Source organism: Takifugu flavidus, chromosome 9 (genome assembly GCF_003711565.1).
Source record: "Takifugu flavidus isolate HTHZ2018 chromosome 9, ASM371156v2, whole genome shotgun sequence".
Classification (NCBI taxonomy): domain Eukaryota; kingdom Metazoa; phylum Chordata; class Actinopteri; order Tetraodontiformes; family Tetraodontidae; genus Takifugu; species Takifugu flavidus.
The window spans coordinates 8,198,448-8,222,203 of record NC_079528.1 but is presented as its reverse complement, the minus strand read 5'-3'; the positions used below and the strand labels follow the sequence as shown (position 1 = coordinate 8,222,203).

The following is a 23,756-nucleotide window of genomic DNA, read 5'->3' as shown; positions in this document are numbered from 1 at the left end:
CACCAGTATCAGGACTACGGAGCACCGTATCAGGCTACAGGAGCACCAGTATCATGGGCTACAGCAGCACCAGTATCAGGCTACAGCAGCACCAGTATCAGGACTACAGCAGCACCAGTATCAGGGCTACAGCAGCACCAGTATCAGGGCTACAGCAGCACCAGTATCAGGGCTACAGGAGCACCAGTATCAGGGCTACAGCAGCACCAGTATCAGGACTACAGCAGCACCAGTATCAGGGCTACAGCAGCACCAGTATCAGGACTACAGCAGCACCAGTATCAGGGCTACAGCAGCACCAGTATCAGGGCTACAGCAGCACCAGTATCAGGGCTACAGCAGCACCAGTATCAGGGCTACAGGAGCACCAGTATCAGGGCTACAGGAGCACCAGTATCAGGGCTACAGCAGCACCAGTATCAGGACTACAGGAGTTGAGGGTCCTCAGATGAAGAGCTTGTCCACTCCACTTCTGTTGTTGCCACGACAACCTTTCCATTCCCCACCGAGTCCTATGGTCTTTGAATGTGTATTAAAATGAGCTACAGCACCAACAACACAACAGCAGCAGCAACAACAACAGCAGCAACAGCAACAACAGCAGCAACAACAATAACAACAGCAACAACAATAACAACAGCAACAATAACAACAACAGCAGCAGCAACAACAGCAGCAACAACAACAACAGCAACAACAGCAGCAACAGCAATAACAATAACAACAGCAACAATAACAACAGCAACAACAGCAGCAACAATAACAACAGCAACAATAACAACAGCAACAACAACAGCAACAACAGCAGCAGCAACAACAGCAACAACAACAATAGCAGCAACAGCAATAACAATAACAACAGCAACAACAGCAGCAACAGCAATAACAACAGCAACAATAACAACAGCAACAACAACAATATCAACAACAGCAGCAACAACAACAACATGAACAACAACAACAACAACATGAACAACAACAACATGAACAACAGCAACAACAACAACATGAACAACAACAACATGAACAACAACAGCAATAACGTAATAACGTCGAGCTGTCAGGACCATAAACGTTTGTCTGAGCTCCAGCAGTCAAACATGTTCAGACATTAAAGATCAGGACGTAAACGGCGGCGGCGGCAGATCAAAGCATCAACAGACGGAATAAAAATAAAGTCTTTGTTCTAAATAAAAGCAAGAAGGGTCTGACATGAAAGCAGCATCACTAAAATAGAAGTGAGCTCTCGCCTCCTCCTGCTCCGATGAATCGACGCTCTTGTCTTCATTATGCAGACGAGGCTGCGGAGCAGGACACCACATGTTTCTGTGTCGCCGCCAATTAAGCGGCGCCGCCCGGTCCTGCGGCGAGGAAGAGGAGGAGGGACGAAGAGAGGCAGGGACCAGGGTCTGCGTAGTCCAGCGGCACCAGCAGCGCTACGACTGTAGCGGTACCGGGTGGCCAACGGACATCAGCGCGGGCTAGCGGAGCACCTGGCTAGCGTGGCCCGACTGGGCCTCAAATGTAAAGAAAAAACTCCATTAGAGGCTAAACGATCGACCCGAGGAGCCGTCAGGTGCCGCTCGCAGGCATCGCTAGCCGTGGCTAATGTTCCCTTATTAAAGCTAATGGGAACAGGCTCTGACGGAGTCAGAAATTAGTTCCCTCCATTGATGAGAGGCGCGCGCTCTCTCTCCGGGCATCGATTTGCATCCCGGGCCCAGCGAGGGCTCGGTTCCGAGGTCGTGTCGCGGCTCCAAAGTATCAGGCTGAGACGCGGCGAGATAAGGAGCAGCCGGGTGAGCGCGGTGCAGCAGCAGGTAATTACCAGCACCGCCATCGATAACCATTCTAATAGACTCCCAACCAGCTCTTTACATTAGGACTCGGCCCTTTTACCGTATTGACTTTCATAAAATATGTGTGGTAGGCTACATTAAAATCAATACAGTCGTTTAAGGAGCATTAGCATTAAGAGGCAGCTGTGTGTGTGTGTGTGTGTGTGTGTGTGTGTGTGTGTTGGGGGTGGGGGGGCTACGTTGCCTTAAACCAACATCATTTACTGCATGACTGCACCATCAGTCCCGCTGACGGGCTTCTATACGTCTCTGTATCGTTGGCTCCGCCCCTCCGACCATCTGTCTGAGAGCAGGAAGTGCGGCTGTGAGAGGTGGAGATAAGATTAAAGAATTTATAGTCAGAATATCAGAGCGCCGCCGACAGAAAGAAGAGTCGCCGCGTCCTCGATGTCCCTGAACAAAGACAGACGGAGGACTTCCTGCCGACCGGAAGACGCGAACTGGAGCTCCTCGGACTGGAGCGAGCTCAGGTGACGTTATTGATCGGAACGATCTTTAAATAATCAGCTTTTTTACTCTCAGGGTGGAAAAGAGTCACGTTTTTATCAGCAGAGATCGTTAGAGACGCCTTGACCAACCCCTGGACACCCCCAGCAGGCAGCAGAACCCTCGCCCAGGTGATCTGCAAGGACCAGGGTACAGGTAAATTCAACCGACCAATCAGCAGCCTCCGTCCTCCAGAGAGAGCCAATCAGAACTGAGTATGTTTTAATCAGGCTCCTGGAGTCTATGCCAGGGGGCGGGGACACAGGCTGGACAGGTCTTACACACACACACACACACACACACACACACACACACACACACACACACACACACACACACACCTTCAATCAACAGAAAGCTGAGACCAAACCGGCTCCACATCAAAGCAGTTGTGGAGTCCTGGGAGACCTGAATGAAGGTTCTCGTCCATTAATAAAAGACAGAACCATCCTCTCTGCTCAGGTTCTGGACCTCAGGTTCTGGACCTCAGGTTCTGGACCTCAGGTTCTAGACCTCAGGTTCTGGACCTCAGGTTCTGGACCTCCATCCATCTGAGATCACTTTATTCCTCCAGGATCTACAGGGGATGGCCCAGTTATTTTGGTGGAGTCGCTTGATCCGGACCTTCTCCAGAAGCTCTGTGATGGTCAAATGTGTGTGTGGGTGGTTCTGGTTCCAGACTCGGAGCCGTCGGGGCTCAGCTGCAGCCCGGGTGCAGGACTCCATGAAACCAGGCCTCCACCTCTCTCCATCTCATTTGACACTGCATTAACCCTCATCTGGGTGCTCCCATCATGCACCAGTGGCCACCTGAGCCCGCCCCAGCGCTCCCCTCCCGTCCTCCTGGTCCGTCTCCTTGACCACGGCGAGCAGGCGGGACCAGGAGGTGGGCTCAGAGGACAGGAAGCTGATTTACTGACTGAAGCTGAAGCTTTAAACGGCCCCCACAGCAGCTACGACTGCCCTTCCCTTTGATCTTCCCATTGATCTTCCCTTTGATATTGCCATTGATCTTCCCTTTGATATTCCCATTGATATTCCCTTTGATATTCCCTTTGATATTGCCATTGATCTTCCCTTTGATATTCCCATTGATCTTCCCTTTGATATTCCCATTGATCTTTCCTTTGATCTTCCTTCTGGAAGTCTTTGATCTGGTGCCCTCTGGGGTCAGAGTGTCATTTCCCTGAACAAACAACAGCAAGGGGGTCTTTGTCCTCCTCCCCTCCCTCCCTCCCTCCCTCCCTCCTCTCCTCCCTCCTCTTCCACCCCCCCTCTTCCTCCCCCTCCTCCCCTCCCTCTCCCCCTCCTCTTCTTCGCCTCCCTCCCTCTCCTCCTCCTCTTCCACCTCCTCTTCTCCCCCTCCTCCCCTCCCTCCCCCCTCCTCCCCTCCTCTTGCTCCCCCTCCCTCCCTCCCCTCCCCTCCCTCCCCCCCCCTCCCCCTCCTCCCCTCCTTGCTCCCCCTCCCTCCCCTCCCCTCCCTCCCCTCCCTCCTCCCCCCTCCCCCTCCTCCCCTCCTCTTTCTCCCCCTCCTCTCCCCCTCCCTCCCTCCTCCCCTCCCCCCCCTCCTCCCCCCTCTTGCTCCCCCCCCTCCCTCCCTCCCTCCCCCTCCCTTACCTCCTCACCTTTAGCCAGTACAGGAAGTCTGATTGTAAATGCAGGTTGGAGTTAAACCGTTGACCACAGCATCACGATGGCGGCGGGCGCCACCTCATTACCGCCAGACCCTCCACATCACCGTCCAGCCATCGGGCGTCTGTCAGCCGGCACCGGCGCCTCGTTAGCCCGGGGGCTTCATTCATTACCTAATTGGTAGCAGCAACGAGGATCCCTGCGTCACTGACCTCGGCCGGGCGGCGGGGGCGGCCGGCGCCTCCTCGCCTCTGCGCGTCAGAAGTGTCACAAACAACGGCGGCGTCCTGTCCTCATCGCGCCACAGGCAATTACGGGTGTAAACCAGCGTCCGATGATTGTTGTAAGCGATTTCACCGCGCTAGAACAAAGCGTGTTAACTGTTAGCGGGCTAATTAAGCTCCGCGAGTGAGCGACGTTAAAGACGCTCGTTTCACTCACAGACGAGACGAATCCGCTCGATGATGCTGCTGCCGCCGTTTATTAAAGCGGTAAATATACGGCCGACGCCTCCTAATGGGGCGGTCGCCACAGCCGCAGCGCCCGCTCGCACGCCGCCCGCGCTAGCGGGACGTGCTGGTCGATAATAAGCGGGGAGCTCAAGCTAAATGTCCCCAAACTTTCCTTAATTTGTCCGCGGAAAACTCAAACTTTAAACGAGCACTCGTCAGGACCGAACCTCAGAGATCGTTAAAGTCGAGCTAAAACGGCGACATGCTAACGGACCGTTAGCACAACGTGGACGTTTTGGGCATCATATCGATAGTTATGAACAGTGACGCGTCATCCTGAGCATCGCTGAACCCGAGCGTGCGGCCCGGCCCGGCGTCCCCCCCGACGGCGAAGGTTAACGATGGTGCACCTGACTCAGCGGGCGCCATCTCGCCGCTGCAGCCACGGTTTAATCAAACGGAACGAGGTCACATGGTCGGGGACGCTGAGGCGGGACGGACGATTTTGATTAGCCGTTAGCAGACGCTCGTTAAGCTCGTTAACGGGCGAGAAGGAGCGCGGAACTCTCCAGGCTTTAACGGAACAGCGGAACGCTCCTTTAATGAGGCCCCGCCCACCTTTTCACGGCTTATCTCCACTTCTGGCGCAGGCTGATAAATAAGCTGCGTTTTTACACAAAATTCCTCTTTTGTCCCCGTTCAAAGATTAATGAATCAGGCCGGAAGTTCACATAAAGCGTGTTTACAGGAACACACGTGGTGGCGCCGCGTGGCACAGCCGGAGGCGGGCGCTAACTGTTATCATCCGACCGCCGTTATCAGCGGAGTGAGCGTATCTGCTCGCCGCAGAGCGCCGCGTGAAAATTAGCTGCTTTTTGACCAGAATTCCTGCATTTTTAAAGAAACGACGACGTTCCGCCAGATTTTCCTGGAAGTCCTCGACCTCGAGTTGGGACCGAAGCTCCGGCGCCAGCGAGCCACACCTCCTGCGGGCGGCGGCGCTACAGCCTGAAGCTAACACCTCATTTGGTTGCCTGGAAGCAGCGGAGATGAAGCCCAGGAACAAGCCCCGCCCCCAATGTGGAGTCTGACTCCTGACTCCTCCCACTTCCGTGTCCCGGACAGGTTCTGTTCTCGCCTCTCTTCGTCTCTTCAGGTGTTCCGGAGAAGATCCCGTTCTCGTTTCATCTTGGTGGGATCCCAGGAAGTGGCACCGCCCAGGAAGTGGCGCCGCCCAGGAAGTGGCGCCGCCCAGGAAGTGGCGCCGCCCAGGAAGTGGCGCCGCCCAGGAAGTGGCGCCGCCCAGGAAGTGGCGCCGCGTCTTTGCCTCTGTTGATGCTGCTGCTGGATCCGGCTGAAATTCCCGCTGCTCACCTCCAGGTGCTACATGGAAGGATCCGGCACACGTCGTCATACGGGCCCAGGGGCTTCTGGGTAATCTCCCGGAACTTGGCTGAGGGACGATTGAGGCGCTGAAGAAAACAGGAAGTGGATTTATTCAGGAAGGTCAAGGCCAGGAAACACGGCGGCGGCGGCGTCCTGCTGGTTCGGAGCGCCGCCCAAACGCTCCGGCTGTGTCGCCCGGCTGATGGAGCCAATTTAAATCAATAAAGGCTGATCGATCAGCTGACATGAAACACACGCTGCTTCTTTTCCCGCCGTAATCAGGCGGCGAATCGGCGATATCACAGATGTACATGCAGCTACACAACTCCTCCATCATGAATAAAGATGGCTGGAAGAAGGAAGCGCCAACACGGACCGGTTCACCGGCTGTGCCTTGGTGCCCCGCCCTCCCAGCTGGACGACCAATCAGAACCAGGACCAGAGGTCTGCTGCTCCGCCCCCATGAGGATGCAAGCGGAACGACAACCTTCTGAAAACGGGGAAAATCTCAGTGAACGCTGCGTCACGCACAGCATTGTGGGTAATGGAGTACGTCAGAGCGGCCCATCAAAGCTTCAGAGATCAAAACCTTCCAGTTTCTTTGTTCTCAAGCTGCCACGTGCGCTCCAAGTACCAACAGGGTGGACACGGGACAGCTCCCACAATGCATTTCACCACTGCAGCAACGGAAGCAGAAATTAGCATGCTAACGTCACAGCGTGCTAAGGTTACAACGTGCTAACGTCACAGCGCGCTAACGTCACAGCGCGCTAACGTCACAGCACGCTAAAGTTACAGGACGCTAACGTCACAGCACGCTAAAGTTACAGCGCGCTAACGTCACAGCATGCTAAGGTTACAGCGCGCTCCGCCCACATCGAGGTTCCTGCTGGGTGGTGAAGGTCTCTATGTGACCATCATGTGACCCCGTTTGACCCTTGAACCACTACGGTTCCATGCTAACATGCTAAGTGATTTTTAATCCCGTATTATTCCCCGTGATGAACAGATTAATAATGTGTAAGTGAGCAGAACATCGTGATGACAGCTTCTGCTAATGCTAGCAAACTAGAACTGGAGCGTTCCGGGTCACCGCCTGGGGCTCGAGGTCACGCTGCCGCTTAATTAGCGAGATGCTGCAAAAAAAAAAAAAAAAAACGGCTCCTGGCAACGTCGCCAACGACGACTGGATCAGTCGGGAAGTTTGAGATGATTCATCACGAAGAGACGTGATGTCATCGTCTCCCCGCCGTGCGTGATGAGTGTCGCGGCCCAAAGGCTGATTACAAGAAGCTAATGAACGGTTATGAGACTTCAGGGCCGCGGTGTGTGCGCGTGCACGTGTGTGTGTGCGTGTGCACGTGTGTGCGCGTGTGTGTGATATGGGTCAGTTTTGATGGATGAATTGGATGAATTTTTGTTTTTAATTTATCGTTTCCTCTGGGAAATAATGTCTGTGGACGGTAAAGAAGCTGCGTATTGTTGCTGTGTTTGCTCAGACTCATCACTGATATTACTGTAGCAGGAGCCTGGGGGGGGGGGGTGAGGGTTGGGGGGGGGGGGGGTGAGGGTGAGGGTGGGGGGGGGGGGGTGAGGGTGTGGGGGGGGGCATATTGACGAGCCCCAAGCAAAACGTCCATTGTGAGCAGTGAAAAACTGCAGAAAGCAACATTGATGCTGCTGCTGTTGCCAGTCGTCGGTACCTAGCTTGTATGCTACCAAGTTAGCCTTTGAGTTTACCCAGAAGTTAGTTGTCGTCTGAGTGCTGCTGGTTTTCTGTCAAGATCGCAGCAGTAAGTTGGTGGACGTCACTGATTTAGCATCAGAGACGAGCCTGAGCGTTGCCTCCTGCTTCGCTCCACCGTTGCTACGCTACGACGCGTCTTTGTTTCCCTGCTGTTTTCCATCTTTGCACCACAGCTAAGCTAAAGTTTTCCTGTATGCTTGATAACAGTGTCTTCCAGTCGGCTAAGGCTAGCAGACCTTGCAGTTGTGCTACAGGCTAGGCTAACAGTCTCAGCTCTTGTAACACGATTGTTTTTCTTCACACTGAATGTCTTGGCTAGCTTAAGCCTAGCGTTTCCATACGAACTTAGTTCCTCCCCCCAAATATGGTTGCGGTCAAACGCCCCCCCAACAACAAACATGCTAACAGTTTATAGATGCTAAATATCGGTTCCCATATGCACAAACAGTTGATTTTCTGTTGTAATAGCTAATAATGTGGAATGAAATGCGCCGTCCTCCGCGCGTCGTTGTTAGCATCTCCGCTAACATCGCCGCTCCTCACCTCTGGGAACAGATGCCGCTGAGCAACATGATGAAAAATAATATTACAGCTTGTTTTGAGCAGAACGAGACAAACAGATAAATCCTGTGTGAGCGTCTCGGCTCAGACGGACGTTCGTAATAACGTGATTGTTCATCAAAGAGAAACCCGCCTGCTTATTGGTCCGGGACGGCGCGGCGCGGCGGGTGATTGATGATGTCTTCCTTTAATCAGGGGGGCGATTCATCAGGATTTCAGCTGTTTGTGACACACGTCTCCAATCACAGGTGATTACCTGGTTCCTCCGCTCGGCGCCGCCTGATAGCGCCCGTGATGAGTTTCTGAGAGATTAAACACGTGCTAACATGCTAATCCCACCTCCGTGATGAAGGCAGCTCCCGGTCTGGCTGTGACCGGTCCGACTCAGGGCGCCCGCCTGTTCTTACGCACGACACCGGTCGGTAATAACAGAGTAATAACAAGCTCGGGAGCGGCGGCGGCGGCGGCGTAGCTTCACGTTTAGGTGAGGAAATTCAGAGATCGGATCAGGAAAACGTAGGAAAAAACAGGATAACAACGTCAGGAACTGCTGGACACACACACACACACACACACACACACACACCCACACACACACACGCACACACACGTGCGGTGTGTAAACACTGCTAACACAGCAGTATCGACGCCTCCACATTAGCATCCGCTCTGCATGTCCCCCCTCAGTAAATCTGCGCGGCCGCTCGGCCATTTTAACCAGATTAAACACTAAATTTGAGGAGCTCTTTTCCCGTTCGGACTTCCCGTTAATCTTCCGGCTGCCGGACGATTTAGTGCCCAGTAGATTTAACCGCCGTAAAGCTGTCGGACCAATGGATACCTCAATTCTCGCCGCTGGCAAAGAGAGCAGGGGAGGGGGATAAATCTGAGGCCGGCGGCGTGAAGGGGGCGGGGCCACGAGGGCCTGGACAGGAAGTCTCTTCCTGTTTCAACCCTGTTTCCTGTTTCTCACTAAAGTGTCGGAACGGGTCGGCGAGGAAGCGACGCTGCGGCCAAACTGTCACGTCTCACCTTCGGCGCCATCGATGTGGCCGAGACAGGCTGGGGACGCTGGGGTCAAAGGTCAAACCCGCCGGCCGTGACCTCTAAAGCAGAAATCAGTGGGACACGCTAACGTGGACGTGTCTCTGGACCAGCGCTTAGTCCCCTCCAGACTCCGCCTCTTTTTTGGGGTCCGTTGTACTGTGCTCATCTCTGCTACCTAGCTAACAAGCTATCATTTTTCATTAGCATTGTAGCGGCTGGGTGAAGCGGTAGCAACAAATTAGCAACGCTACGTTAGCTCCCGCTGGCGCCTCATTGAGGCCTCCCAAGGACAACAGACACAGAACCGCCGGTCCGTTTCAGAGCGACTGACCGCGGCGACGCCAAAAACTAGCGACACGCTGTGACGCGACGTGTCCACAAACAGGCGGGCGAAAAATCACGTCTGGGCGGCGAGACGCCGAAAATCAAAGTGCGGAAAACTTCAAAAAGGCGGATGACAAGAAGCTGGATGGCGTGATGATGCGGCGCGGCGAGGAAAAGGAAGACGACAGAGCAGCGTGTTGAAAGACGCCGCTGATCAATGATCAATGATCAATGCAGCAACAGACAATCGGAGCTGCGGCGCCTTCGCGTCTGCACGAGCAGGAAGTAACGGAGAGAATCATCAAAACTCACAACTTTGATCTTCGTAAACAGTCGCCAGGATCAAAGGAAACCTGGACTTTTCCCCCACAAACGTCCTCAGGAAACTGCAGCTGGACTTCCTGTCGTAGCCTGGAGGTCGTGAACTAGCCGCTAACAGGCTCCTCCCCTTTTACCAGTCTGGACCTTCGGCGTTATGGTAAGGTGATGATGTCATCAGAGCAAAGCGTTGTTCAAGGTCGCTTCGTGGGAGAGATGCGGAGTTCTAGAGGTCACAAAGGTCAGCAGCCTGTGATGTTATCAAGAGAAACCACCGAGGCTGAATTTACCGGCAGTTCCTGAACGCACCACGAGCAGCGGTCCGTGTTTTTAGCGTCAGCGAAATTTGAAGGGCTAACTTTCAATAAGTAAAACACATTTGCATCATTGTTCACTCACACACAAACATGCACACACACACTTAGAGTAGAGTGTGTGATAGAGTGTGTGTGTGTGTGTGTGTGTGTGTGTTAGGGGAGGCTGCTGTTTGCTAAACTCTTAAAAACAAGTTTCTTAAGATTAACACTGCATCTTCACGCCGTCATAGACACACACACACACACACACACCACACACACACACACACACACGCACACACACACACACACTCTATAACACAGTGCTTCTCTTCCTCTCGTGCTGACAGGGCGGCTTAAAAAGCTTCATCGTGATTCAGGAATCAGTCAAGCGTCTACAGTTGGGGATTAACAGGACTTTATTTGTAAAGTGAAGCCATCAAACACACACACACACACACACAACACACACACACACACCACACACACACACATTTTATTCAGGTGCTAAAATGACCTCAGGAATCCAGTAGTTCCATAAGTGCCCCGACGTGTGTTAGCATCGCCACGACGACCGTCGCTACATTCGAAGCGTCAGCACTGAAGGTTTAATCGACACTTTTAGATTTGGTTTTAATTACTGGGAATAATTCAAAGCTCAAAGTGAAGCTCTGAGCAGCCAATAAGGAGACGGCGACGGCGTCTCCCAGCAGGGGGTGGAGGCTCCATCATCAGGGGCTGGTGGTCCAACACGTAGCAGAAGCAGCGACCTGCAGACGCTGCAGGTTAAACCCGCGACCTGTGGACCCGCCGCTCCCACTTCCTGCTTCCCGTCCCAGAGGAGATCATTAAAACCGTGGCCGGCGCCACAGCAGATCCACTGAGACTTCCTCGTCCTCCGTCTCCAACCGTCCGGATGTGGAGCTCCTGGATGAGAGCCGGCAATAACGAGCAGAGGTGGAGGAAGGCAGATCCTCCAGGTGACATCTCAGAAGCCCTCGGAGACGCGTCCACCATCCGTCCTCTGTTAGAGACTGGGTCCTAGCTTCTTCTGCTAATGTCTGACTTGTGGTTTTCCTCAGGACTTCCTGTCTGTAGCAGCACCTGGAGCTTCTTCACTTCCTGTCAGGACCAGCACATGGAGCTTCATCACTTCCTGTCTGGAGCGGCACATGGAGCTTCATCACTTCCTGTCTGGAGCAGCACATGGAGCTTCTTTACTTCCTGTCAGGAGCAGCACCTGGAGGTTCTTCACTTCCTGTCTCGAGCAGCACCTGGAGCTTCTTCACTTCCTGTCTGGAGCGGCACATGAAGCTTCTTCACTTCCTGTCAGGAGCAGCACATGGAGCTTCATCACTTCCTGTCTGGAGCAGCACATGGAGCTTCATCACTTCCTGTCAGGAGCAGCACATGGAGCGTCATCACTTCCTGTCAGGAGCAGCACATGGAGCGTCATCACTTCCTGTCAGGAGCAGCACATGGAGCTTCATCACTTCCTGTCTGGAGCAGCACATGGAGCTTCATCACTTCCTGTCTGCGTTGCTCCACCTGCTGCTGTCAGTGTTTCTTTCATTAGCATAAATCTGCACTTTCCTATTTTCTGTCATTAATCCTGATGCATCTCCGCTCTGCTGATGGAGGGATGATGGAGGGATGATGGAGGGATGATGGAGGGATGATGGAGGGATGATGGAGGTCTTCAGCTGAATGATCTCCTCCTGTAATCACGGATGCGGCTCCTCTCTGAGTGGCGGCCTCGCGCCCACTGAGAGTCTAAAGGTTGCTTTTAGCAGGAGGCTGTTTTCATTCCTCCCACGTCGTCTCCATCTGCTGGAGAGGAACGTCTGGCCCCTGAAAGCCTCTCCGCCGGGTCGTCCTCGCCGCTCCGCTCTCCACGCCGACCCGTTTGTTTGTGTACAGGCGACCTCTCGCGGGGTCCGAGCTCCTCTGGCCTCCTGCTGCCCCCGATCCCACTGAACAACTCCGCCTTTGGAGGATCTTCTGTCCAGTGTTTGGTGCTTTAATGGAATGAGTGTTGGCTTCAGTCCCACGGGGGGGGGGGGGGGGGGGGGTGCAATCAGATTATGGCTCCATCGTAAATGTTCTCTTCAAGAAAGCAGAAGCACCTGAAACATCTCAGGTGATCATTCAGGAACAGAAGGTTCCTCCACACACCCGTGAAGAACCAGAGGAATCAGACAGTTGGGACGAAGGACGACCATGGACACGAGGGAGGAACCGGGAAGTCTCTTCCCACCGATCCTTTCGTCAGGCTCTTCGGCGCGTCGGCCGACACGAGGGAGCAGCACCGATCTGCCGTGTTCTGGACCTTCACGGGCGTCTGGACTCAGATGTTTGTCGTCCGTCGTTTCTTCACGCCGCCTTTGTGGAAGTTTTCCGCTTCACTTTGAGCCAAGCGGAGGAGAAACCTCCCGCTCCTCCACCTCCTCCTGGTGATCCGTCTTCAAAGTGGGCCTGTGTGTCTCCGAGGGGGGGTGGTGGTGGTGGGGGGGGGGGTAAAATTTGAATACAATGACATAAAATAAAGCTGGTTGTCGCGCTCGGCGGTTCTGCTCCGGCGGCCTTTCCTCTCTGTCTAAAGCTGTTCCGGATTTACCAAATCCTGGAAAGACGAAATGAACCCTGTCGCTTCATTGTGTGAGACCCCCCCCCCCCATCGACCCCCCCGGTTTAATACAGCAACATTAAAATAAAGATTTAATTTACAACAGCAGGGGGTCACCGGGGCGAGCGAGCATGACAAAAGGGGAGAGAGAGAAGTTTAATTAGAAGAGAAGCTGGCAGGATGGTGATAAATAAGGGAATATTAAAGGTGTAAAACAGGCTCCATTAGCTCGTTGCTTCAACTGATCTGTGACGTTTATCTGTTAATGAGAAAAAAATCAGGAAATCTTAATGTGAAAACAGTTTAATGAGGGGAAAACAATTTAATGGAGGGGGGAAGAATGGAGATATTCCCAAATGGCGTGAAGAATTTAAATAAGAAGAATAATAAGAAAATGACTCTATAACCTCTTCACGCTGTGTAAGAAACATCTGCCGCGGCTTCAGACGGAGCTCCTGGGGGAGAGGAAAATGGAGATTATCCCTTAAACATTCAATTAAAGTGGGAGAATCGGGAGCTGGGGGAGGAATCCAGGTGAAGGCAGCGATGGAGCCGAGCTGGGAGACCTTCCAGGGCAAAAACAGGAAGTAGCGGTGCGTGAGAAAAGTGACATCCACCCAAAAGGAGTCGGCAGGCGATCCAGACGCAGAGCTCCCCGTCCCCACGGCCCACGTGCACACGCCCCACGTGCACGACAGGGTCCCGGTGAACACTCGTCGGGCCCAGACGCCGATGTGACGTCCCGGAGCAGCCGTCCGCCCTGCTGGACATTCCTGGTACTGCAACATTTAAACAGTTGCTTTATTTCCTTTTTTTTTCTTTCTGTCAAAACTTCCAAATCCCGAAGCCACCTGAGCGGCCGCAGGCCTGCGCGTCCGGCTCACGCTCAACGGTAAATGAAGCGGCGGCGGCGGCGGCGCTCTTGAAGTCGACTCTTCGTTTGTGGCTTGTTTACTTCCTGTCTTGGGTGAAACGTGGCGGCGCCTGGAAGAGCTGATGTATAAATAACCTTTCCTGTGAGCATCTTAGGACTCCAGGCAGATGAAGCACATTGGAGGAGAGCTGATGGGATGAGGCGCTGGAGGAGAAGAGCTTGAATCATCTCCAGATGGTTTCGCCCCCACAAAGCGGCGAGGACTTCACAGCGCCAGACACCGAGTGTAATTGAAGGTGCTTCTAAAGGCTCCATTTGATGTAAAGTTTCCCAGCAGGACCAGCCTTCAGACGGAGGACAGGAGGAGCGCTAACGTGTCAGGCGGCGGCTCCGTTCCTTCCGAGCGCGAAGGTATCGGAGAAATCTAAAAATATTCCTGGTTTTAATTAGACAAGATGACCCGGACGGCTTTCAGGGAGGTTAAGAGCTGCTTTCAAGTCTGCTGCCTTCTTCTAATTGTTGTTTGGAAGCCGGAGAACCTTCTCTCAGGTAACAGAGCTGCTGGAGGCTCAGGTGTCACTTTCACCAGGAAGAAACAACAACAGGAACAGGTAGAAGGTCAGCGCTGCTGTTCAGCTGCTAGCAATTAGCCGGCAAATGCTTCAGCTCTGACCTGCAGTCAGTCTGGGAATACATCCGCAACATCAAACCAGCGGCGGGGAACAATAGAACCGAGGGAACGCGGAGATAAACTCGGAGAAACGAGGTGTCGAGGCGAGAAGAACCAAAGATCTGTTTACGTGGGTGATTAATGATCTCAGGTGGGTTATCAGCACTGAAGATTCCTGGGAAATAAAGCTGGGAGCGAAAGAAACTGAGCTAATTAGCGACCGCCGAAGAATCAAAGTGGGCAAATATGGAGATTTCAGCTAAATTTGGTTCAATTCCGAAGGTTTCGGCTCATTACGTGTTGCTTTTGGCATCTGCGGAGTTCGTCTCATTTTCTTTGGACATTTTTAATGATACATTTTGCTCATTTTTGTAAAATGTTTTGGCCTTTTTCTACCGCTGTTTAAGAGCTATTCATCTAGCCAGACTGATGGCAGCACTTCAGACCATCGTCCATCCAGTCGGATTCCATCGGCCTTCCGGACCACAGTCTCCTCCACATTGTTGGTTCCTGGTTCCACTGTTCTTGTACGTCCGACTAAAACATTTCTTTTTGTTATATTTGGACTAAGTGTTCCTGACATCCTCACTCCAGGACCCACCAGGGAATTGACCTCATGCCCTTCACGGACGATTCCTGGTGTCGTTCCCTTCCCACTGACACGATCCTGGACCGAGGACCGCTACAGTCCTGGGCTCTGAAGGTACTCCTCAAGGCCCCGTTAATGATGTGGCCCAGGTTAGCGGTGCTGCTAGCAGATACACCGTTATGCTGATGACACCTTCATCTACTCATCTGACTCTTTGCTCCCACTCTGGCCTCACCCTCTGAATCAGCCTCGCCGTTGTTGAGGATTCCTCCCTCCCTCCTCCCTCCCTTCCTTCCTTCCTTCCTTCAATATCAACTCAAATCAATCTTTATTTATATAGCGTCTTTTACAATCAGAATTTTTTCAAGGGGCTTTCCAGAATCCCAGGGCCTGACCCCAGACAAGCAACAGTGGCAGGAAAAACTCCCCTTTAACAGGAAGAAACCTGGAGCAGGACCAGGCTCATGTAGGGGGAGGAGAGGAGAGGAGAGGAGAGGAGAGGAGAGGAGAGGAGAGGAGAGGAGAGGGGGAGGAGGAGGAGAGGAGAGGAGGGAGAGGAGAGGAGAGGAGAGGAGAGGAGAGGAGAGGAGAGGAGGAGAGGGGAGAGGGGAGGGGAGAGGGGAGAGGAGAGAGAGAGGAGAGGAGAGGAGAGGAGGGGAGAGGAGAGGAGAGGAGGGGAGAGGAGAGAATAGGCAGAGATCATAGAAATAAAGGAATTATAACAAAGTGCTGGTGTTAGAGTCGGGTCATTGTGCTTCTCAGGTAAAAAAGGCACATCTAGAGAGTATTTTAATGTCTTACTTGAAGGACATATTTTGATCAAAAGTTACTCCAGGATTCCTCACAGAGAAACTAGATGCTAAGGAGATACCATCTAGAGTGATCATGTGATCTTAATCACTGCCACCTTGTAGGACCGGGGTCCATAACCTGTCCCTAAAGAACCATTGATCTGGTCCAGGATAGAACTGCCTATCAATGGTAAAACATCCTTCAACAGGTGTGTTGGGATGGGATCTAAAGGACACGTGGTGGACTGGGATTTCTGAATTAGCGAAGACGCCTCAGAAAAATATATAGGGCTGAAGGAGTTTAAGGGCTCGTTGGAGACCCTGTATGTTCCCACAGTCAGCACATCTGGTGATGGCCCAGTTGTTGGGATGGCCTGGTTAGCTTTCTCTCTGGTAGCTAGGCTATAGCTCTTTCCTGGTCATCATTTAAATGAGAAGCTGCTCTCATTGATTTTCCTGGTAAAATAAAGGTGAAACAAATCAATAAAAATGTGAAGCTGCAAAATTAAAGGAATGATTTCATCCAGCGTCCGTCTGGAATTCTGGGATAATTGGTGCTTAGTTACGATTGTCCACATAAAATTCATTATTATTGATAACTGTAGCAAAACATAGTCAGAAACAGAAGCTTTGTCTCTGATTGGTGCCTTAATCGGACCAGAAACTTCATAAAACAAGCAGAAGAATCCGTCTTTCAGCGGCTAATAAAAGCTCGGAATGATGAGTTTAATATTCCGCTCATGCTAGCTTCAATAATTACCGGCTGTAATGACCACCGACCGTTCTCCACGACATCAAAGGACTTTCTCAGGAAATCAAAGACGTCGATCAGGCGACGCAGCAGCCAGCGAACCGACGTGACGACGGGTTTCCCAACTTCCTGTTTTCTTCCGAAGCCATCGGGAGGAAGCTGCGATCAACTCCGCGCGCTTCCCAGCGATCAGATCAGACTCGTCTCTGAATTATTGATCACCTGAAATTTGGTCCCTGCCGGATCCGTTACCGTCACGCCATCCGGCTCACGTTAAACTTTCCAAACGGCCTCAGGAAAAACTGGAATTAAACGTTTCGTGATTCATCATTATCCAGGTTATTAATCTGAGCGCTCGATGAATAAAACATGCTAAAGTTCACGTCTCCTGAGTGAAGGGCACTCTGACTCGGCAGGAAATCAATAATTAATGGGACTGGAAACTCACAATTTAGCAGGAAGGAAGGACTCCCGTTGGAGAATCCCTCACGGAAGCGTTCCGTTAATGCGGAACTCTTTCAACTCTTCTGAAACCAACGACGTGGATCAAACGCCGCCTGGACTGTGTTCGAAGTCCTCCATGTTTTACGCACCTTTACAGGACGCCTGACGTGTCACAGGTGACCTCCGGCCATGGAGGCGGAGTCACTGTTAAAGCTCCACCCCCTTCAACGAGAGAACTGGGAGGAATTCTGATGGCGTTCCCGTCGGGAACGTTCCCCGCCCGTCCTTCAACCCCCCCCAAAAATGAACTGTTTTCTTGTCTGTTGTCTCTTTCCCGGCGCACGTCCAGACTGTGTGATGGCTGCTCCACCGGGGGGCCAACGCGGTCGTTTCCGCGGCAACATGGAGGAAAACTCCCAGCAGCCTCGGCTCATAAAGCCGACTTGGCTCCGAGTCCCGGAGACTTTGATCGGCTCTGGCAGCAACTCAGAAATCTGGCAACTGAACCCAAAGCTGGGAAGTGCAAAAAGGCGGCGCCCGTCTCGTTCCTGGGCGCCGCCTGCCGCCGGCGCTCGCCTCCACTTAAATCCGCCATCGGATCCGCTCGGCGCCACCGGAGCTTGTCGGCAATAAAGCACATTGTTAAAGTGACATGTAATTACCCAGCTGCTCTTTTGACTAATTAAGCCGCTGCTGCCTATTATGTGGAGATGTGCAAAGAAGTGGAGTGATCAATAACGGCGAACGCACGGACGAGGTGATTTCTCCGAGGCCGGCGAATCCTGCCGCCGCCGCGCGTTGGTCGTTGCCGAGGGCGACGGCCGGCGGCCGGCCTGACACGGGCGTGAAGAGGAGCGGGACACACTTTTAATTTCATGCTGCTGTAAACCGTCAGTCAGAGCGATTAGCTGGATGTAGCCGTAGCCGCGATGCTACGCCGAGCAACCTTCAGGAGAGGAGAGCGGAGCGGCGCTCCGATGACGCGGGGATTAAACCAAGATCGTCCGATTAAAAGCAGCTAATCTGCAGGATTAGCCCCAAACACCTGGATCGCTTCTGTCCCCCTGAGGTGGACGCTCTCCTTCGTACTGAGCAGATGTTTCAAAGCTCGCCGGGGCTACAGGAAGCAGCGGTGGACGCCGCCATCTTGGTCAGTGCTGAGGTTCAACGCGTCGACCTACGGAGCTCCTCAGCACCAATCACAACCACCCACGAGGCTTCCACAGCTCCTCCTGCGTTAGCAGCTTCATCGGGTGCATCAAAGGTTCTGGTTCTTCATGAGAAGGAGAATTTGGTCCCAGATCCTCTGCATGTTCTATTTTATCAGCTGTCCAAAGTTCTCCCCAACAGTTCTCCTCTCAGGTTCTCCCCAACGGTTCTCCTCTCTGGTTCTCCCCTCAGGTTCTCCTCCCTTCTTCTCCTCTCAGGTTCTCCTCTCTTCTTCTCCTCTCAGGTTCTCCTCTCAGGTTCTCCCCAACGGTTTCCTCTCAGGTTCTCCCCAACGGTTCTCCTCTCAGGTTCTCCTCTCAGGTTCTCCCCAACGGTTCTCCTCTCAGGTTCTCCTCTCTACTTCTCCTCTCAGGTTCTCCTCTCTAGTTCTCTTCTCAGGTCTCCCTCAGGTTCTGTTCTCTTCCCAACGGTTCTCCTCTGAGTTTCCTTCTACTTTCTCTCAGGTTCTGCCCAACAGTTCTCCTCTCAGGTTCTCCTCTCTGGTTCTCCTCTCAGGTTCTCCTCTCAGGTTCTCCTCTCTGGTTCTCCTCTCTGGTTCTCCTCTCAGGTTCTCCTCTCAGGTTCTCCCTCTAGTCTCTCAGGTTCTCCTCTCTGGTTCTCCTCTCAGGTTCTCCTCTCAGGTTCCTCTCAGGTTCTCCTCTCTGGTTCTCCCCAACGGTTCTCCTCTCTGGTTTCCTCTCAGGTTCTCCTCTCTGGTTCTCCTCTCAGGTTCTGCCCAACAGTTCTCCTCTCAGGTTCTCCTCTCAGGTTCTCCTCTCAGGTTCTCCTCTCTGGTTCTCCTCTCAGGTTCTCCTCTCAGGTTCTCCTCTCTGGTTCTCCCTCAGGTTCTCCTCTCAGGTTCTCCTCTCTGGTTCTCCCCAACGGTTCTCTCTCTGGTTCTCCCCAACGGTTCTCCTCTCTGGTTCTCCTCTCAGGTTCTCCTCTCGGTCTCCTCTCAGGTTCTCCTCTCAGGTTCTCTCTCAGGTTCTCCTCTCTGGTTCTCCCCTCAGGGTTCCTCTCAGGTTCTCCCCAACGGTTCTCCTCTCAGGTTCTCCTCTCAGGTTCTCCTCTCTGGTTCTCCTCTCAGGTTCTCCTCTCAGGTTCTCCTCTCGTTCTCCTCTCTGGTTCTCCTCTCAGGTTCTCCTCTCTGGTTCTCCTCTCAGGTTCTCCTCTCAGGTTCTCCTCTCAGGTTCTCCTCTCTGGTTCTCCCCAAGGTTCTCCTCTCTGGTTCTCCTCTCAGGTTCTCCTCTCTGGTTCTCCTCAGGTTCTCCTCTCAGGTTCTCCTCTCAGGTTCTCCTCTCTGGTTCTCCCCTCAGGTTCTCCTCTCAGGTTCTCCTCTCTGGTTCTCCTCTCAGGTTCTCCTCTCTCAGGTTCTCCTCTCAGGTTCTCCTCTCAGGTTCTCCTCTCTGGTTCTCCTCTAAGGTTCTCCTCTCAGGTTCTCAGGCTGTAATGGTTCCCATGGTTACCAGCCGGCCTTTCTGGTCTGTCTGCAGGAGTTAGAACAAGGTCAGAGTGTTCTGTACCTTCTGGCTGCCTGATTGAGATCTTCTCAGTTCTTCTTCAGCCAGACTGAGTAATGGGTCTTTTCTGTGAGCGTTAATCAGGAGGGAAATGGATCTGCTGCCGGAGTCGGACAGAGAGAAGATAATTCACAGGAGGAGCTGGAGGAGAGATGAGATGAGGAGAACGTTGAAGGAGGCGAAGACGACATGAGAGAAGCCAAAAACAAACCAGGAGGAGACGACAGAGATCTTCCACCTGCTGATCTGGTCTCAGCTTCAACACAATAAACTGGCAGAAGATTCAAGATTAGAAGAATTTTCTCAGGAATTTACATAAAAAGAAGAAAGATTTGAAGCAATATTGACAAACACAAATAATTAAACGAGGAGATAAAGTTCTTCTCTACTTTTAAAGTGAGATTTGCTGCCCTTAACTTCAGATTTGACTGTTTTCAGGGCTGCAGATGTTTGTGCACCTGCTCAGACGTGATGATTCCCAACAGAAGCTTCAGCCTGTTTGTTCCGAGCGTCCATCAGACGTTCATCTGCTCGCTGGAACACTGAAGAACACGCAGCCACCGGAGGAGGTGGATGTTCCTCGGCTCTTTATGGAGACGAACAGAAGGTCTGACTGAGGCTTCAAAGCTTCTGGAGTTTTGAGGTCTGATGTTTCCCGTAATTAAGGAAGTTCTGCAGCTTCCTCCACCTCAGGTTTGGCTTTCTTCTCTGAGAGGCCGACAGAACAACAACTGGGTGGAACGTGGCAACAAACATCTGCTGAAGGTCCGACCGTTCCTCCTAAGATTCCGCTGTGGTGAATCTTGGAATGTTCTGAAGCTTCTAAAGTTCCAAAGCGGCTTTAAAGCTCCGACTCGCTGAAGGTCTGAAGCTCCAAACCTGCGACGCTCCGGCGCTTCCGGGCTCTTGGAGGCTCGGATCAATTTCCCTTTTTAAGTGGTGTCGACAAACGCGGCAACACAGAAGTCGATGTTAATTAGGAAGCGAGGCGCGAGCGAGGAGGACACGTGGACGCCTCGTCCCGCTGACAGCTCTGATTGATTCTGGGCCGAGGCCGCGAGGAATTGGGTTTAAAAAAAGAAGAGCTCCGGTTTTTTTTTTTCTCCTCTTTAAAATAAAACCTCATTTTATCAGCGGCTCCGTCTCTGGCAGCTCGCGCCCGCGGCCGCGGGGAGATGGAGGGTGTCGGGGCCGTCTCCGCTTTGACGAGACACTCCATTTATTTCGGAGGATCAGCTGTCAGGGAGCCTCTTAAATGAGCGCGCGGACCTGGACCCGCTCCTGCTCCCGGGTTATTCGGAGCCTTTCAGGAGGTCCCGGTGTCGGGGGCCCAGTGGAGGGCGGAGGCCCAGATGTGTGATGTTACTTTTACAGACATTTACATATTTTCCTCAGCGTAAAGTCTCAGAGTTCGTTAAGAGTTTGTCGTTGTTGAACTTTGGCGCGGAGCCTGGAGGCGCGAGGCCTCAGCTCCGCCTCGGTTTGTCCTCGCCGCTCGCGCTTCACCGGAGGCTCGCGCCGCTCGCGCGGACGCGCCGCAGGTTTGTGTGTTCGTGAGTGAACACTCTGAAACTCCGATTTTCAAGGTTTTGCTAACGATTTTTATTCTGTTTTCCAAACCTGGTGGATTAAAGCAGCTCGGTGCGACGGAGTCATGTGACCAGCGAAGAGCAGCTGAACGTGAAGACAGAAGCAACATGAGCGATCTACTACACACACACACACACACCACACACACACACACACGCACACAGACACACGCGCACACACAGACACGCACACACGCGCGCGCACACACAGACACACACGCACACACACACACTCACACAGACAGACGCACACACAGACACACACAGACGCACGCACGCACACACACAGACACACACGCACACACACACACACACAGACGCACACAGACACACGCACGCACACACACACGCACGCACACACACACACAGACACACACACACACAGACACACACAGACACACGCACACACACTTCAAACTTAAATGTGTAATTTTGATTCACAAGTTGATTCAGTTATATATCAATGTTAACTTTTCAAAGATGTGTGCGTGTGTGTGTGTGTGTGTGTCTGTGTGTGTGTGTGTGTCTGTGTGTGTGTGTGTGTCTGTGTGTGTGTCTGTGTGTGTGTGTGTGTGTGTGCGTGTGTGTGTAGCGGGATTCCATCACCACCCAATTCCACGTCTCATCTCTTCTTTCCCCCTGAGCTGCTCCCGCTTGTCCTTCCTATGAAACTCGAGCCCTGGCGGTGACGGCCCGCTGGCCCCGCCCCCTTATATTAGCGACCTGTGCTCCCAGACAGGTAATGAGAGCGTGGAGGAGCGGAGGGGGCGGAGCCGGTTCACCTGTGAGCAGGTGGGCTGCGTTATCTAATCTGTTGTCTCCTAATGAGGCCCTGAGACGGCTGTGGGGTCAGACCAAGGACCACCGCAGCTATTGTGTTGGCGGGACTAATTACACCGTGGACGTTTAGTGGGGGACAAGGACCAGCTTCAGGTGGAGGAACACGATCGGCTGCGAGCGAAAGTGTGCTCGGGCTCACGTTACCTGCGAATCCGCCTGGAAACACGGCGGCTTTGTTCTGGAGCGGGGGCGGGGGGGGGGGGGGGGTCTGGTCCAGCACATTCCTGCCCTCTCAGGCCGTCTTCTCATGAGGATTAAAGCAGGGACGCTGAACGTCTCACGCGTCCAAAGTGGCGGCAGATCGTCTGACACGGCGGCGGGGATCAGGTGAACGTCCGGTCCTCCTGGTTTCAGCTTCCAGAGGAGCAGAGGTGACTTCAAAGGTGCAGGATGCCGAGTTAACGGTTTGGCTTTAATCTGGATTAACTCCCGCTCTACCGGGACACAATAATCCCGTATTTATTCATTTCCATGCTAATCTTTTAATATTTGTCGTTTGTCTGTGGAAACGGCTGCTGGCGACCCGACCCAAACCAGCCAGTTGGATCGGCGCCGAAGTTCCGTCTTCTGTCCCAGTTTTTCTCCGCAGCTGCGTAAGAGGGTGGACGCGCGCAGGTGACAACGTCCAAATCGCCGAAGTGTTCCTGAACGCAACACTGAGACCTGCGACCTTTTGGAAGATTCATCACCGAGGACGGACGGCGTCGCTCCAAAAAAGTTCCAAAGAGAAGACGTTCAGGAGCTCAGGTGCTGCTCACACACACACACACACACACACACACACACACACACACACACACACACATTCTGGTGTTTACTACTTCAGATGTAAATGTCTTCTCCTGACAATGTGTACACACAGAGTGTTGATCCCAGCTTCGGGTATTTGGGGCAAACTGTGACTGCAGGAGCATTTCAAGTCTTCGAGAGTGTGAAATTCATTAAACTGTGAAATGAACCCTTTTGTAAGTTGGTAAAACACAATAAACCCAGAAATAAGCTGCAAAAAACAGCAATTAAACTGAAAGTTGCTCTTGTCCTGAGTTCTGTGAGCTCTACTATGGTATTCTGATTATCCTTACACACACACACACACACACACACGCACGCACACACACACACACACACACACACACACGCACGCACACACACACACACACCACACACACACCACACTAACCCATTAGCACTTATTCCAGCTCTGTTTTCCCTGAAGAACCACCAGAATCCTCCACCGTGTTGGAAAAATTAATAATAAATGGATCTAAAGTAGAAATGATCTGACATTATGCTTTGGTGAGTCCACTCTGATACCGTGGAGCTGGCGTTAATGGGCTGACCAGCGCACGGTGCGCCACAGACGCCCACGGTGGCTGTAAACCTGACGACCACCTCGGCAACAGATTTATGGCTCACATTTGTTTCTGCCGAGCGCAGCAGAACTCCGGCCATCGCGCTAAGTGCTAACAAACGGGGCTCCGCCGCGGGCTGTGGAGGCAGACTCGACCCTGCACGGATGCAGGGAAAAATCAGGTAAATGTGTTTAAAAACAAGCCGACGGCGGCCGTACGAGGAGAACGAAATGTGAACGTAGCACAGAGCTAATTTTTCCCTGACTGGGTAAAGCTCCATATGAGGCAGGAATGAAAAGAAATATTAAAACTACGTTCTCTAATTCACTTTGCTAGCAACTTCACATCTCCAAAGTATTTTGCATAAAACCTAAATGTACCGTATTTTCTGGA

General features: G+C 52.7%; 1 long non-coding RNA gene across 1 annotated transcript; it reads left to right on the top strand.

The window, feature by feature from the left end:
* Positions 1 to 22,223: 22,223 nt before the first annotated feature.
* LOC130531506 (uncharacterized) lies at positions 22,224 to 23,038 on the top strand. The gene is made up of 2 exons (XR_008952108.1): positions 22,224 to 22,758; positions 22,874 to 23,038. It is a non-coding gene; the product is annotated as an uncharacterized LOC130531506 (long non-coding RNA).
* Positions 23,039 to 23,756: the final 718 nt, after the last annotated feature.